We start from the raw sequence: 18,996 nt of genomic DNA on the forward strand, positions 1-18,996 counted from the left end.
AGCTAGTATAGTCATCAGATGGTCCCAAAATGGGGACCAACGCATATTTAGATGTTGCGAATTCCAAATAATTGGTACTTTTTTATGGTAAGATTAAACTTTTTGTTTGACTGTTAACTATCAAAATGATGAAGCTATTTTACATCCGCTGGTATATTCATCAAATACTCGTAGAATGAGAGCGGTACGTAGATTTAGATGTTGCGAATTACAAATATGATACCGATACGTTTTTGTGCTTTTTGGATGAGGCGGTTTCACTACAGATGAGATGTTTTATAACTTATTCTTTATACAAATCAATAGTTATATTCAAGTAATTAAATATGATTAGAATATAATGCAAAAACTTGAGTGGGGAGTTAGAAATTTGTTCAGTATACAATCGCTCTAATCAATGTATGACGCTAATTGTGAAGATGAGAGCATATAATACTACAGATGTCCGTCTACTTAGTACCGAATACTCAATGTTAGTAATGCTTACCACGGATTGTTTTGGTATTCGCATTTTAATGAATATTACGAAATGAACAAATAATCATCTTAAATTTCTATTTTGACTGTTACATTGTTCCGTTCATAACGCGTTCAGATCTCGAGTAATGATTTAATTTTTTTTTTAAATTTCGTCAAATATCCCTATGTTACATGATTTCTTTAACAACAGTTTAAATTGAACTCTATAAAAACATGGTTTCTAAATAATACAAAGTACGATGTAATTCAGAAATCGTACATAATTCTACACCCATCGATGTTCTACTAAAGTACAGTACAGCAATGAATTCCTGGTTTCCTAACTACGTGATATTAGCCCCTTAATTAGCTGTTTTCATTGATTTGCATTGTTATTAACTGTTAAAATCGTTCGTCTTCAAACACAATTGTGACAGGAACATTATACGAAAAAGGTGAATATACACACAGCAGTAAAACAATGCATACGGTGTTTATAACCAACTTCCGTCGACGTATGAACGTATCGAGCATCGCTTTATTCTCTACCGGAAGTGACTATTCGTCATCTACTTCAACTCATACACTGTAGGATTCTAAAATATATACTATATAATTCCATTGAGGAATTGTAATGGAAATATTGCTAAACCTTTATGCTGTACATGTAAATATGTCCGCATACATTTTGAAAAAAAAATCATAATACATATCATATGTAATTTTCCCATGTTTTCACAGGACATAATTTCGTAAACCACAGTTCATCAGAACATCTGTCTTTTCCTCATTATTGATTGTGTACTCATGTTAATACATGTAACCGTGGATTGTAAACCATCTCTATGATCATGAATAATAATCCATTATTATTTTAAATTATGTCGTGAAAAGTATTGTCCATGCATCAAGGATATTTCTTGACAACGAAATAGTCTGACATTTGAATCCGAGGAATGGTTTGTTGAACTTTCGTTTGACCTTATGGGGTCCTGAAACAAAATTCATCTGGTATAGTAAGTTGCATCTTGATGACTTGATGTGATATGATATTCAGTGTCTAATCATCTTCACTTTGCATCTACTTCACTCTTCACAAACTCGTGGTAAATTACACATTTAAAACAGTGTCAAAAGTTCATTGGTTACATTGTGCAATGTAAGAACAATAAACATATTCAATTCACAACGGACAGGAATATATTCACATGTTTATCAGTTTTATATTTGATTATTAAGGACGGTATACCTGTGTCGGTTATGTGAGGGTTAATGACTTGAATACTATGAAATATTGTAATGTAATATTTTTAGTTTCATTCATAATTTTAAACAGACGAAAAAATTAGTAGAGGCAGCTGATTGTCCAGACACAACAGTAGGAACTCTTCTATATGCGAGTTTTCACCCCCTTTCTCTTGCCCACGACAAGATATCGCTCCTGTTTTGCTTTTAGTTGCAGGTGAGTGTTCTATCATTGATTTTACTGAAATATTCTATGAAATGTACAGTTCCTTTCCATGTTTCCGCCATATTTGTTGTTTTTAACTAAAACATTATGTGAAGCGGTAATTTGAAGATCACAAGCTATATTCTAAAGTTTAAAAAAATAGATCATCACTAGGTGTTATCACTGCGAACCCAGTTTAAGTGGCGTAATCTGACAGGGGTTGATGGGGAGATAAGCAAAACCCAAAACTCATAGCTTGCAAAAGTGGTCTCCGATTTTATAGTTTTTTCCCAAAATATATACTCTTTGTTGATTCCAATTTCAAAGGGTAATTACCTTTTGAGATTAACGATGAATTGCATCAATTCTACTCTTGTATGAACCATTTGTAAGTCTCAGTATTGCCTACAAATAAACATAAATAAATAATAATTGTATTCAAACTGAGTTTATAGAGCACAGCTGGAATTTATCGCTGTTTTATTGCTCATTCGTCGGGCATGAAGAAAACAAAACAGAGAAAACAGAGGAGGTAGGTTTAAAGCATAGAATGCAAGGATTCGCTTGCATACATTTAGGAAATGTTATATAAGTAGAACTTAGCTTGGAACAGTATCAGATTTATCAGACTAGATTGCCTAAATAAGAAAACAAACACTTTCATACAAGAGGCGTATAATAAACATGATCACAGATTTGGTCATGTTGAATGTATCAACAATACACACATATAATTCTCACCTGTGCCAATTCCTCCCAGTAAAGTCTGAAATCTTCCCCATCCATACAGTTTTCAGTCAGTTTACCATGTGAACTCATGTTCCTGAACTTTCGTATTCTTTCGATGTCATCTCCAATCCTTTTCTGTCCAACCACTGGCTCCTTCCCCCAGCCATTAGTTGGGGAAGGTACATCGTCGCCAAAGTTCCTCAGAAGTTTGTACATGATTGGAACATCAAATGACTTAGACATAACTTTTGTACTACAGCCTATGGAATTGGAAAAAAAGATACATATCATCCCATGATCATTATTGTCATCACAATACACACGAACACACACGAACTCGTTTTCTTTACCACCAAATAAAGAACACGATTTCAAGCATTATTTAATGAGTGATGAAAAAATCTACCTGCTGGGTAAACAATTCCTATCTGATCTTCAGTGAATTTGAATGGTCCCTTTGTTAGATGAGTCTTGTGATCCTGGAGACACTGTTGTAAATCTCCCGATGGAAATATTGTGTCAAAATACGAATGTAAAGCATCTCTTCCAGTGATCACAAGTTTCCGAATTTTTTCTTCATTTGTCGAATTCACTAACAAAAAAACCAAATTGTTTCTGTAGAGAATGTGAAATCCAGGTACATTAAGCTGCATCAATTGCATATACCTGAAGTAACATACCTTTCTCATTTCCAGTCCGTGGAGTTACATTGGGTGTACTCTGAAATCAATATAAAAAAATTAAATTTAAGAAAAAAATAACGGCCTGAAGTTTACTCCACTCTACCCTACTCATGGCTTTTATAATCGTAAACGATTTCGTAAAGACACCTGGTGAATTCAGTAACAATCAAACAATTATGATGTCAGATTTTAGCCAGTGAAATGTATTGTTTATAATTAGAGTAATGCAGGGGTGCTTTTTTTTCAAACACTGGGTGCGCTATTAAACAATCGGAAATAATCCAATCGTGAGATCTGCTCAAGAATAGATGTGTAACATGACCTCATGAATCTATAGTTTTCGTCGACAAAAAACTCACTTTGTTGTAATACAATCTCAGTACACTGTATTTTGTCAGTAAACACCACCCCCAAATATTGTAAAAAAAAACATGATTGGGCAGCAAAAGGGCATTATGTTCTGTTTTACTTTAATTGATATGGATAAAACATGTTAAAACATTGATAAGCAGCGAGCAATCATCAGAATTAAACTACAGGTAAAACGAAGATACTTATATTACTATTATATGCCTGTAATTTGCAACACTGGTTGATGTGAACATACATGTATTTCGTAAAGTTTGTTTACTTTAAAAAATAGGAAATTATTTACTGTTCATAAAATTATGGTATTACTACAAGTTTTAATGTGAGATAAATATGATTTCAGTAATTTTGAGGTTACTCACAGGCTTCCAGAACCTTGTCAAAGATTCCACATCTAGTAGATGATTTCCAGTAAAAGGATGTCTTGGGCACACTACTTGTCCTCTGTCTGGTATTTCCTCTTCATAGACATAACAATTCACATCTCGAATCAATACATCTTGGCCAGAGCATTGGAATGCGATTCTGTATGTGACTTTTTTATGAAATGTGCTCGTTAAATATCCCAGTCTGTTCTCTAGAGTTGTTTTTATATTTGAGGCAATATCAGGATCTATAGGTCTATTCTGTGGACGAAATATCTGAATCTGTATTGCTGATATCGTCACAACAAGGGCAATTAGGTGGTCTTTATAAACAAACACAGCGATATCTTTATATAGACACGGTATCCCATCATCTATCACCACTTCCCACTCCGTACCTACAATACAAGCCACTATCAACCGACAGTAGAAGAAGAAAGGCAGGAACTGGAAATGAAGTACCAGCACTGACGATTTCGTTTCCATTCCCCGCAGTGCAATCGTTTCATTTCTACCAAAGTCTCTTTTGTTCATACAAGGAACATAATGTTTCTCATCCCCAATCGCCAATAGTCCTAGCCTTTGCATGTAATGTAATACTAAATCTTCCTCGTCCGAGTCTATTGCTATGTCTTCCCAGATACGGTTAAGAAGGTTATTTAGGAGATATCCGGTTCGGTTGAGATATTGCCAGTCCTTGTCAGTTTCTGCCAAATATCGGACGTGTCTCCTGTCCGATATGATGAACTTGAAAGAATCAACAAACCACTGGACATCAATAACAAGTGATTCTGACAGTTCCTTTTCATTAAAGTAGAGAATCAAACCGATGTCATTGAAAAAACGTAAAGCGTCTTGACACGTCACATGGGCGTCTTCCGAATCAGGCCAATAATTATCCTCAAGTTCGCTGACTGATATAATCCTTTGATTTGGATCATCTTTCCACTTCATGAAAACTAATTCAATTATTGACCATTCCTTGGGAATAGATTCCTTCCATCTATCTCCATTTGCAATTGAAACAATACATTTTTCTAAGTCAGATAAAGGATCTAAGGAACCTTTCTCATCAGCAGGAAGACCGATAAAGAAACATCTGTTGGGGTGGAAATGCTTCCTAAGCTTTGTATCATCTGCTGGCAGCAAATCCAAAAGTCTATCATAAAATTCGCCCTTGTCCTAAAGAAATAGTGACCATAGAATATAATAATGTTTTAAAAATAATAGAAATAATAGTAATAAGCAATTTGAGTGTATTACATAATTGATTACATAAGCAATACATGTCCCCTACCGATGCTCCATTAATTGACAACTGTACTTAATATTCGAGGAAATGTACATTTGAGGTTGTTTGACCTTGAACTCTGCCCGATATATTGGTGCCAAGTCATCATCTTTACCAGTGTGGAATCAATTTAATATTTTGTTGTTCATGCAGTTGATGTATGTAGTTTTTATCAGCGATAAAATAGTAGTCTTTGCACAAAATATGTTGGGGAAAAACTTAGATAAACGTACAAATGGAATGCAAACACCACACCGATATAACATTTATATATGTATGTTAAATATTAAAAAAAGGATTTCAAACTACTACTTACTATCAATTGTTTGAAGGCCGATTTCGAATACTCACGAGAGCAGAAATGTGGTAAATTGAAAACTATCGACGTATCATACTTTGCTCATCGATTAAACAAAAATACTCGCGTAATTACTAGATCTGATAAATATTTTCATTGAATATTTTTCTTTTGTGATTAATGAGCTTGGGGTGTCAAATCCATGAATTATCATTTCTACAAAATCAGCGATCGAGACTTGTCAACTGCCTCTATTCAGACGTCCTACACAATCCCGATCTAGATGAATAAAACCAAACGTAAAATATAATTCCTTTAAACCTTGTCTATCAAACGTTATCAAAACTTTATCTTGATCTGCAGTTTGTCAATCTGAATCTACTAAATGGGATGGGACTTCGGATGAGACCATAAAAACCGAGACCCCTATCGTTGCAGGTGTGTCACGGTGATGATACCTCCCTGCCTATAGGCCGTAAACGCAGAACACAGGTCTCAATTTTGCAGCCCTTCACCGGCAATGGTGACATCTCCATAATAGTGAAATATTCTTCAAAGGAACTTTAAACAATAGGCAATTAATTAATGAATCAAATGAATCCACACGACCATAATGAGAATAAGTCTGGAAAACCAATATGTGACGGACAGTCAGAGAAAGGGACAGACGGGGAGATGGAGAAGAAAGATATAGTTACCTTCACTTTTACAAACCGGTAGGGAACTTATTATAATGATAATGATGTTTAAATGTAAAGGTTCACCACTTAAATGATTTAAACATACTAACCCTTGCGTTGGTATTCTCGCTGTGTGTTGCTACAACAATGATCGTAGTATCCTCTGCACAATATGTGTGGATTGACTTTAGCCAGAACATTACATACCCTAGAAGTATTAAATTATAGCATACACATCTAGCACATAATTTGGAAGAGTTCGTTAGTGTGTAAGATTGAAAAGAATTATACATTTTTATAACATTTTTCTTCATCGGTGGATGTGAAAAGGGAACGTAAATATAACAGACTTACACGTTGATTTGGGTCATTTCTCCTTTTCACAAAATATAGCGTACTTGATACTAAATTTAACGAACAATGAACATTCTCACAATCTTCTGCTCGATACATCTAATATATACACTGTAAAAGTTATCATTATGTGTACCCCCATACGTCCAGTCCGCAAACATGGTCCCATTTTGTTCACACAGACTTTCATCAACCTTTTCAGTGAAAGATTTGGACATGTCTAAAACCAGGAGGTAGAATGCTCTTCGGCTGAGGAAAACTTGATGGCAGGCGTAATAGGCGCACTGTCCTCCGAAGTCCACAACACTCAGAATCTGCTTGTCATCTTCTCCTGTATCCTTGGATAGTGCTATTTAAATTGAATTGCTAAGTATAAACTAGAAGATAGAAAGAATGGAGAGAGAGAAAGAGAGAGAGAGAGAGAGAGAGAGAGAGAGAGAGAGAGAGAGAGAGAGAGAGAGAGAGTACATAGGTATTATTTTATTGAGATTATATCAGAAAAATGATGTGCTGTAAAACAAAATTGATAGCATTATTGCATACTTCCTACTTCCAGCATTCCCTTAAATCCACAACTCACTTGAGCACTACTAAACAAGCTAAATCGCTAAACACATGTTTTAACTTAAGGAGAAATGCTACACCAGAGAAATTATTTGTGGATGATATGTGGAGGGAATGTACAACAATATGTCGAATTTAAAAACTTTCAAATTTGCTTTATTCAGTAAAACACAATACGTTTATAAGAATGCAATTTCGAAAAATTAAGAAAAAACCCTGCTGGACTCTAACCCGCTATATACAGTTTGCCAGTCTAGTGTGCTAACCTATTGTAATGTTGTACTAAGCTAGCCAATTGATTCTAAAAGAAATTGTCACATCAGAGAGTAAATCATTCTGACGATGTAACATACCTCCTTAAGACAATTTGTCTGTGGATAATTAAGCATTAAACATGTATGCATGAAAGGTGAAGATAACGAACAGTGATCGATCTCATAACTCCTATACGCAATACAAAATAGATAGTTGGGCAAACACGGACCCCTTAACACACAAGGGGTGGGGTTAGGTGACATGGGGGGGGGGGTAAACATCCTCTGTTGACTGGTCACACCCGCTGTGAGCCCTATGTTTAGATCAGGTACACGGATTTATTCGTAGTCAAATCAGTGTGACAGGAAAGGTCTAATAATCGGTATGAAACACGTCAGACAGTATTTGATCTAATGATAGGTTGTATTGTCTAACTAGATCATTATAACAACCATAGGATTTGCGAAATGCTGACTTTAAACGAGACTGTTGAAACCCCTGCACCATCAACTTCTCCGTAAGTAGTCTACTTCGATTTAATAAGTGATCATACTCGGAATAAATCCCTGTGTATCGAATAAGTTTAAATAGTTACACTCCATTCGCAGGTGATAATGGAATATTGCTACATGAATATGGAAAGTTGACGATGAGGAAGCTGAAATTATACCGTTTTTCATCATATAAGTCACATATTTAGAAGCTAATGATTGAATGATTTACGACACGTACGTACAAAGGTGAGGAAAACGAGCGGTGATCAATATCATAACTTCCATCACTGGTGTGTCCAGAGGTCCGTGGTTGCACAACCATCTATTTTGTATTGCTTATGGGATCTATGAAATTGATCGCTGTTCGTTATCTTCACCGTTCATTTGGAATACAAAATTAAAAACTGGGCACACACAGACATGTGAATATATCAGAGGTGGAATGAAGTACCTAAGTGGAGTAAACACCCCATGTTGACTGCTCACACACGTCGTAAGCCTTATTTCTTGACGAAGTAGTCTGGAGCCAAAGTCAGTTGATACAGACCGGTCTAAAATCAGTATGAAATATATCAGCATAGAGGGCTCACGGCGAGTGTTACCGGTCGACAGGGGATGATTATTCCTCCTAAGCGCCTGATCCCACCTCTGGTGTGTTAAGGGGTCCGTGTTTGCCCGACTATGTATTTTGTATTGCTTTTAGTAGTTATGAGATTGATGACTGTTCGTTATCTTCGCCTTTCACGGCACTAAACCCAATTACTTGTATTGGAAAACTAGATCGTCACAACGAACAAAGAAGTTGCGAAATGTTGTCTTTATACGAGACTGTTGACACCTTTATAGCGTCAACTCGTTTGCAAGTGACCTGCCTCAATTTAAAAACAGATCATACACAGAACAAGCTATTACGTATCGATTCAGGTAACTAACAGAGCCACCATATGGAGGTTATACTGGAATATTGTTACCTAAATATGAAAAGTTGACCATGAAGAAAATTACATCATCCCAGGTGTTTTAAAGTCGAGTTCTTAGTTTACCGTTAAGATATGAAAGGCGAAGACAACGATATATATATATTCAAAAAAATATCTATGTACGAAACAAATATGGAGCACGGCGTGCAAGATATCGACTGCGTGTATGAATGAAAGTTAATATTTTAAATCGATTGAACGTCGTCTATATTTCTACTCGGTATTATCATTGCAGAGAATTGTAAGATTACTTGTGTTATTGTTTTACAATAGCCATGTATGCATTTTATAGTGCTCATTATAACAATTATTATTGTACTATTTGGTTTATTCTATAGTTTACCTCTCAAACAACGATTGTCTGTTATTTCAAATATATCTTCATGAACCTCTAGTCCTACAGTAGACTCCACTTGTTTTAACTCCTCTATACCCTGTTTCTGTAGACGTCTAAGAAGAGTAGTTTTACCAGCTCCGGCACAGCCCACGATCATCAGACGCGCTCTGTGTATTGTCTGTGTTCCTCTTCTAGCACACTCCACGTACCGACACCGTGCTTCGTAATCCCAGTCAAAAATTTCCTCCGATACCTGATTAACTGAAAATATCAAGACATTGACACATTTTTTTTTTTCATGATATCTTTCAATAAGACGAAAAATCCGACGTTCAAATACAAACCATAGAACAGTGGGATATATGCTTAGTGCAAAGTACAACTATCTTCAATACGAATACCTCCACCTATGATATATATATATATATATATATATATATATATATATATATATATATATATATATAGTTATACAAGAGGCGTGTTGTGGGATATATTGCGTATCTCAGACTCACGTTACGGGATTCATAGGTGGTTTATGGGTCATCTATATTTTGACCCATAAACCATGTAGTCTAAACTTCACAGAAATGTTGAATATGATATTATTATCATAACAAACAAAAAAAGATTTTTTTTTTACCCACAAGGATATATAGAAAAATGACCCACAACGCAAAGTCTCTATTTTAGAACAGTCCGTCTAAGTCCCTCGCTTTCAACATTTTGCGTATCTATAAATGGCAAATGGAATGTCCCACAGTACGGTTTAGTGATACACGCAAGGCATTGTGGGAGGACGATGGTGGGGATGAGCAAGGGGAAAAGAGCCGTAAGTATCTTGTTCTTATTAAGCAGCAAGTAGTAGAGTGACTGAATATAACGCATATTTATGATAATTAGACGAGGAACTGTCGGACTTGTTTGATCTTAAACACAATTTAAAGCAAATGGCGGACGCCTCAGCCTGAAACGTAAAAGAACTTGTCAACCTCAACAAAAGCACATGTACATGCACAGATTCGGAATGAAAGTGGCATACATAAGGTATTGGTCCACGAGTTGTGAAAACTTAAGCGGTTATATTACTTTTTTAGTTTGCATACATGTTTACCTCTGATGAAAGAAAAGATGGAGCTCACAGAAGCGATATTACTGCATTCGATATTTTCGCGGCAATTTTTTTTAGACCTCTTAGCTTTTCACATATATATTCAGTAAACAAATAAGAATAGAACAAATACGATTTTTTGCTCATTGATCTATGACTTTTGCACACATTACTTCTCCGCTGGGGATAGATTCATGCAGAGACAAATTTATACATGTCTGACTTCATATTCTTCATTTAAAAAAAATTAAGTTCTGTGAACACCTGTCAATCAAGAGAATTACAGTTTGGTATGGAATATTTATTTATATTATGAATATATGTACGTCATTGAAATTTTCTTTGCATTTAGTCGATAATTTATAAGGGTAATTTTTTCTCTCGAGACATGGCGACACAATAGTTAATGGTACCAGTAATTTGTCTCCAATCATTTCGATTTATTTAAGGAAATATGTTAAAAAAAAAACAGGTATTGAAAAACCACTTTTCATACAAACAGAGTTTTCTAAAACGTTTGACCGTGATCATAATAAAAAAAATGTATGAAAACTTTTTTTTTACGTTTATAAATAACTGAAATTGAATACATATACATTAATATTTCACACATTACATGACAAGACTCTTGTGTCCACACATTGCTGTAAAGATCGCTGTATTTATAGAGGTATTTATCCTTTCGACGGCCAGAGCTTGTGAAGAATGTTGGACACAAGGAGGGTGGTCAGGGGAAAAAATAATGATAAAAAGATAAATCACTGTGTACATGGTGTAAATAAATACTTCACATCAAGAAAATGTATGTATGTTGAATTTGCTACATAATAGAGGTGAGGATCAATCCTACGGCGCCTAAAGGTCACGGTGCAGGGGTCAGGCTCCAAAAAGTATGCATGAAAGACTGCTTTCAGGGTGCAATTTTTCTCTCCTTTCTTTTTTTATTTGTCACCTACTGAGTTTGTTCTTCCATTTGACACCTAGGTTGTGTACCTGCCTATTAAGCAGGTCCTATAACAGCAAAAGTTTGAAGGATATAGAAATCGGGAAAAATGTTCTCACGAAACCCCTATGCCTGCCGCGTATTTGAGGATCTATAAGATTAGACAGAATAAAGGCAGGGCTTTTTAATTTTGACAACTGATGGAATACAACTTTCTCTTACGATCCATATCAAATATGTTATAAAATTCTTCCCTGGGGCCCGGCCAGTGCAAGGGGTCAGAATCTCTATTTTTGGTCATTACAAATTTTTATGCTATGGCCGTGAAAAGGATATGCTGTTTGTTTGATGATTAAATACATAAAATAAGACAGTATGTCAGTTATAACGCTATGAATTTCCTCACAATAAGCAGGCTTGTGATAAAAAAATATTTTCTGTGTAAAATGTAGGTATAAAAGCCCTGCAGGTAACAAAGACTTCATATGTATACTGTGTGTGTATTGGGATTATTGCCATACAGGGTTTGACATTAACTTTTTTGATCACTAGACCAATCGGGTTACTTCAAATGATTTTTGCTACACCTGACCTTACATCCACTAGCCCTGATCAACTTTCCAGAAAAAATCTGCTAGATTCTCCATATCTAAATACTTAATTTAAATGACAAACGTTAAGTTTGAACTAAAATGCATTTTTTCAGTTTCTAAATTCTTACCAGCACGGAAATACTTTAATCCATTTAGAATAAAATGACCTCAATATTTTTTTTTAAATTTATATTTCATAAGCCCTGCTTTGTTTCTTCCCAACATTTTTCTTTGTATTCCTCTTTCTTGGGACATCTTTTGCTTTCCTTGAGGACGAGAATTCGTATTTGAATATATACATTCCTGCACATACATGTATGTATATAAACACAGAAAAAATTGCTGTTTACAACGTAATTCATCAATTTGATAAACACTTTCTTATATTCAATTCAAATGATCTGTTTTGTTTCTTTTAATGAAAATGAATTCAATAATTCTATTTAACCAAAACATTATTTTACACACATTAAATTGTGTTACATGTCGTAGAACATCACTTCCGACCGCGATTTATTAGAACTAAAAATTTGAGATTATGTCATCATGTGGTTCAAAATTGTTCGCAAACTCTTTACAGTTATTTTTTTTTTAAAGAATAAAATATGTAATGATATAAAGTAAAGTTTCTTAAATTTGTTTATTTTTTTCAACACGACCAGTCGGACTAGTAAATCGACATTTTACCCTACCGGACCTATCATTTAGTAGACTCGGTCGGTCGGACGTGCCTTAGTGTCAAACCCTGCCATACATGATGTCATTGCCTCGGGGTAAAACTAAGTCCCTTCCCCCACCTGAGAAAACTGTAGGGTTAAACATCTCGGGTCTATAAAATTGGTGGACCATGGGGACACTAATTCTAATATGGTAGTGGCCTATAACGATTTTTAATAGCCCGTATAAAAACTAACAATTTTGAAATTCTTGGCAAAATTTCTTATATCAATTATCTAAACTCTCTTCAATATAGCAAATAATATGTATAATATAATAATGGAATTCTACATGACTTTATAAGATTTAATTCTTGAAAAAAATTAGTTTCATGAATTTATATACTGTTATAAAAGTCTGACTAAATGTTGAACAATAGAATATAGATCCAAATGTCAGAAATGAAATAATAAAAGTGTATTTAGGCCATCATTAGAAATATCTTTATTTCCCCTAACCTGACTCTAAATTTTTAAGTTGGGTAGGTAGGTATGTAACTAAATTTTTTGACAGATAATTTTAAAACATATTCTGTAATTTAAAATTGACACCTTTATAAATCAGAAAAGTACGAAACTTGTACGAAAGAAAAGAATTCCGAATATCATACAAATGGAATCTCGAAACAAAATTTAAAGGCAAATAGATTAACAACTATTATTCAGTTGAACTTATGAAAAGTCTCACAACAGTGTAATTTATTGAATTCGGCTATTCATAGAAAGACACGATTGTCATATACCAAACAAGTGGTCATCCAGTTATAGTTTTCATACCGATTGTTAGCATCCAGTGCTTTCAGAAGCAATGTACTCCAAGTAACTTGTGTGGCACAGTAGTTCTAGAGCGTTTCGTTTTGAGTCAAAAAGTAAGGACTTAATCCTGAAGTCGCAGGTTCAAATCCCAAATGCGGGACGTGAAGACAGGTCCTTCAGATGGGATTGCACAAACTTACATACACCGTGACAGTGTATGCCCGCATGAAAAATATTCCTCACTGCTCAATGTTTATAAGTGCCGAGTACAACTCTAGCTTTGCAGCCCTTCACAGGCAAACGGTGTCATCCCAACAATTTTCAAAGGGACTCAAAGCAAAGAAACCACTGATCTTAAGAAGTCTCATTAAAGGAAAGTACACTAGACATCATAGGAAGCTGTACTGTCAACCAGTTTAAAAGATTTCCAAATTTATTTGGAAAGAGTGCATGTATATAAAAATATTATATTGAATCACACAATATCTAAAAATGATAAAAATGCCATGTCGGACGTTATGGTCACAAAGTTTATCCCTTGTATAAAAGGACTGAAGAAACAATTACATTCCATTCAGGGCCCGAGATTAACATATGTCCGTCAGTCTGTGACTGGCTAAAAGTCTGGTGGACTAACTGACATTTGTTTTAGTCAGTCTGATGGGACTGGTTAATTTTCTAAAGCATCATTTTGGAAAATATACTTAATATGAAATTTCATACACATTTGGCATGCTTCGATCTGTTTAATCAACCGGACGAATCTGATTCGTAAATATAAATTCCATATTTAAGTGTTACAATATTGTCTAAGGCATAATGAGTTAAATTTCATTTTAATGATATCAACAAAATATATTTGATTATTTTTGGAAAACTCTGTTGGACTGGTAATTTTTTCAGCGGACTGGTTAAAATTATACCCCATCAGTCCGACTGGACTGGTGACATAAAAAGTTAGCTTCAAGCCCTGCCATCAGGATGGAATATATAAAGAACTCCTATGATCCAATATAGTCAACTAAGGAACATCGATGGACTCATTATTAGACCAAAACTCAAATCAAATGAAATGCATTGTAATTGATTTGTACGAATACAAGGTGGGCCCTTCTTAAGGTAGGTTTTACCATGCTTACTACGTACCTTGTTTCTTTCTAAATACGTTTGTAAATATCATCGAAACACTCTAAATTATTCATGGTACATTTTATTTGCGAAATTCTTCAAGAGTATAGGATTCTAATAAGGTACAGACAAAAGGTTGAAAATTAAAGTTGTCGATGTTTAAAACCACAATCTAACCCTAGTGACCACATGTGGGTGCCATTTTGTTTCCATCAAACGCTTCAAAATCGCAGTAGAAACAAAATCAACCATTATAATAGAATTTAATGACATTGGATTTTATAAAGTTAACAAATAGATATAATTAAATAAAATATTTAAATAAATTTGCTTCAAAAATATTCTCAATCGGTCCGATTTAAATGGGTCGGTTGCGTTAGGGGAAACAAAGGTATTTTTTATTTTGGTCTTAAATATATACTGGAATTTTCATGTCTCTTTTGTTACAACTTCGGCTTTTACGAGTTCAAAAATACACAAAATGGTGTCATTTTGTCAAAACAAGATCCAAGAGTACACAAATTAATCTTGAATAAATGGTCAGTCGTTAATATATATATTGCACTATAAGAAACATTTTATGAGAACTAGATTCTTAGAACAGCTAGCACTTTAATAGAGCTGGGTATCATGACTGAAAAATCGTATTGTGATATATTGCAATATTAAATTTTGTTTTGCAATATACCACAATATTGAATTCATACTATGTTTGCTTTATTTTTCTTTTGTTTCGTTGAATATGAAAACACAAACGCAAAAAATTGTGTGTTCTCGAGTTAATATAAACATTGCCTGGCCACATGGTCCCGGTGCATGCGGTTAGCTGAGTCTGTTATGTCACAATAATATTTATAATCTCATTGAATAGTCACATACAGCTTTAACTTGAAGTAGTTTCATGTAGCAACTTCTTTCCAAAGGCTCAAGTGAGTTTTTCTGATCAAAAGTTGTCCATTGTCTGTTGTCGCCTTTGTTGTTGGCACAAACTTTTCACATTTTCATCTTCTTCTCCAGAACCACTGGACCAATTTCACCCAAACTGGACACAGAGTATCCTTGGGTGAAGGGATTCAAGTTTGTTCAAATAAAGGGCCAAAAAGAGATAATCAAGAAATAGTGGTGGGGTCATTTAAAAATCTTCTCATGAACCTCTGGGCCAGAAAAGATGAAACTTAAGTGACAATTTCCTGACATAGTGTAGATTTGAATTTGTTCAAATCGTGACCCCCGGGGCAAGAGTGTGGCCACAGTAGGTAATCAAATTTTAATACGCCCGTCTATGACAGGACGTATTATGGTATGGTGATCATATCCGTCCGTCTGTCTGTCTGTTAGATATTTCGTGTCCGGCTCATAACTTTAATACTATGAGGCCTGGGATCATCAAACTTAGGCAGATGATGCACCTTGGGTTGAAGATGTGTCCGGTTTAGAAGTTAGGTTACTGTGACCTTCAATTAAAAAGATATGGCCAAATATGGCAAAACCCTGTCTCGCTCATATCTGAAAAACTATTTGGCCTAGAATCATCAAACTTGGACAGATAATGCATCTTGTCGTGCCTTACATTAAGGTCACTGTGTCCTTTAAGTAAGATGATATTAACCCTGTCATAACTGGAAAACTATTTGGTCTAGAATCGATCATCAAACTTCGACAGAAAATGCATCTCAGATAGAAGGTGTGCCGCACCATACATCTAGGACACTGTGACCTTTGATTAAAATGATATTGCCAAATATGGAAATATGGAAAAACCTTGTCCGGTTCATAACTGGAAACTTATTTGGCCTAGAAACATCAAACTTGGACAGATAATGCATCATAAGCAGAAGGTGTGTCACTGTGACCTTTAATTAAGGTGGTATAATATATGAAATAATATATTTAAGGGAGGTAGTCCCTGCAAATGTAAGAGTAATGCATGATATAATTTGACATAGCATTTTTATTTCAGTTCTTTATTTTCATTATTTTTTTGTTATATTTGTCAATTTCAAAGGGCCTATCCCGATTCCCAAGACACAGAAAATAAGCACTGGTGCACATCCAGTACAAGAAAATGATGCTAGACTTTCATACCAGTAAGTTGCTTATTTAATATTCTTCCAATATCTTTTTTGACTTCTCTCTTTCAAAAGTCATCCATTTGGAGGTTCATATACATGTACCTGTAGTTTGAAATGGGGGTTAGTAGCATTGAACTTAAAATGAAAAATATTCTGATTTAAATTATGCTACAAGTCTAAAATTTGACATATTGACTTGAAAACGATCACTCTTTCAGTTTATGTATCATTTGGAATTATTTTTGTTTAAAAACCTGACTAAGCTGATAGTTTAGAGGTTAACACTCTGATTTTAATGTGTCAGGGGGCTTGTGCCATACCCCTGTACTCAGGTTAAAGTTTTACTCAAAAACAGTAAATTTTAAGTGTAACATTAAAATATGATTTTCTCATGTAGTGTATAATAGAGAAATACATATTTATCTAAAAATAGTTCAGTATAACATCAGAATATTAAATGTATTAGTGAGTAGTAACTTTCTGTCAATTGCCTTTCAGTAGATCTGTCATTATACCCACCGCAAACGAAGTTTTGGGTGGGGGGGGGGGGTTATATAGGAATCACTCTATCCGTCCGTCTGTCTGTGCAGATTCGTGTCCGGCCTGTAATTTCTTTGTTCTTTGACATAGGCATATCATATTTGGCACATGGGTGTATCATCATGAGACGATGTGTCAGGTACCATCTTGACCTCTATATGACCTTAACCTTTGATCCCAAGGTCAAAATCATAGGTTTTTTCAATGGATTCGTGTCCGGACTGTAACTTTTTAGTTCTTTGACATAGGCATATCATATTTGGCACATGGGTGTATCACCATGAGACGATGTTTCGAGTACCTTCATGACCTCTTCATGAGCTCTGTATGACTTTGACCTCAAAGTCAAAATTACAGTGTGTCCAGTACATTCATGAACTCTATATGACCTTGACTTTTGACCTCAAGATCAACATAGGTTTATACCATAGATTCGTGTCTGCACCACCATTTTTTCTTTTGATAAAGACTTTTCATTTTTGGTGTATGTTTAAGTATCCATTAGACAAAGTCATTCGGTCAGCATACAAATATGTGGGTGGCGGGGGGTATCCCTTGTGAGTTTCACTCACAGTTACTATCTTGTTCATGGATTTGATCTCGATGCATCATCAATTTGAAATGTTTTGATACAATATCAATACATTTTCTGAGAATCAATACAATACATATATTATATAATTTAACTAAAACTGTGTACAATCAGCATCAGGTTTAAAGAATATGGTCATATTTGCAGAAGGATTAAGTTACTCTCGCAGTTGCATTATCCTGGATAGCATATGCAAATGTCAGTTGTTAAGGCTACCTTATGCTTTCAAAATGATTCTGTAATGATGTAATTTCTACAACAGGGTTGTGATTTATTTTTTTTAAAAAACTATTAATTTTGTTTTCTTTATGTATGCATTTGTGGTATCTCTCTGTTATATAAACATTCAAAGAGTGAAAAACTTCATTTTTATATGAAGTTTTCCAAAGTTCATAGGTCATTACGTATCCTAATCACATGGAGCATTGATATCTACAATATGTACATTAACCAGCCTATTTAGTGCATTTTGTCTCATGTAAAGAATATACATGGAAAACAATGATTATTTTATTAAATCAAATCTTTCTCTTTTTTTTAAATATATATACATTTATTAATCCAGTTCTCTGGTGATTTTATGATGTTTTATGTCAGCTAGTTGCTTAGAATATCCCTTGTAGCTAGTCTCTCAGCTTTTCTTGTTTTTTCCTTTAGGCCTTTAATCTTCATCCTTAACTCTGAATGTTATACGGTATTTGTTTTCTTCATCTACATTTTCTCACATTAAAAATGCAAATCTGTGGTGGGAAGCATCACTGCATATATGCCACGAACATTTCGGTAAACACGTCCACCGACGAGAGCATCAAGACTGTCTTGACAAAGAAAACAGTCGACAGTGTTAACATCATGATGAATATGATACTTTTGTTTATTGATATATCAATATTGAAATCCTCTTCAGTGAAAGAAGGGTTTGTGTAGTGCAAACATGTATTGTATTATATATGAAAGGAATATCTCCTTTGAAAATGTTTCTTTTTTTTAAAGAAACCAACATGTAAACAGGAAAAGAAAAGTTGCTTTGAATGCAGAAATAGATCAAGGTATGAATGAAATTGTTTCTGATTAAATTGAGAAATTTATCCAAGGGGATAAACTTTATGTGAGGGAAGTTTCAAGGCAATTAGAACTTTCAATTTATCCGATTTCACATGCTTTTAAATAAAAGTAGTCTAAGAGGTTATAAACAATTCTCCTCACATAGTGCTTGTGCACATATTTTTGAAGCTAT

The 18,996-nt window shown here is 34.5% G+C and overlaps 1 protein-coding gene and 1 long non-coding RNA gene across 2 annotated transcripts in view; one reads left to right on the forward strand and one right to left on the reverse strand.

Annotated features, from left to right (window-relative positions):
- Positions 1–18,996, reverse strand: part of LOC125652354 (uncharacterized) — a 270,302-nt gene that overhangs the window by 171,307 nt on the left and 79,999 nt on the right. The window lies entirely within an intron of this gene.
- Positions 10,128–18,808, forward strand: LOC130053023 (uncharacterized). Its single transcript, XR_008801458.1, has 3 exons — positions 10,128–10,140; positions 16,561–16,642; positions 18,753–18,808. It is a non-coding gene; the product is annotated as an uncharacterized LOC130053023 (long non-coding RNA).

Source organism: Ostrea edulis, chromosome 3 (genome assembly GCF_947568905.1).
Source record: "Ostrea edulis chromosome 3, xbOstEdul1.1, whole genome shotgun sequence".
Lineage (NCBI taxonomy): Eukaryota > Metazoa > Mollusca > Bivalvia > Ostreida > Ostreidae > Ostrea > Ostrea edulis.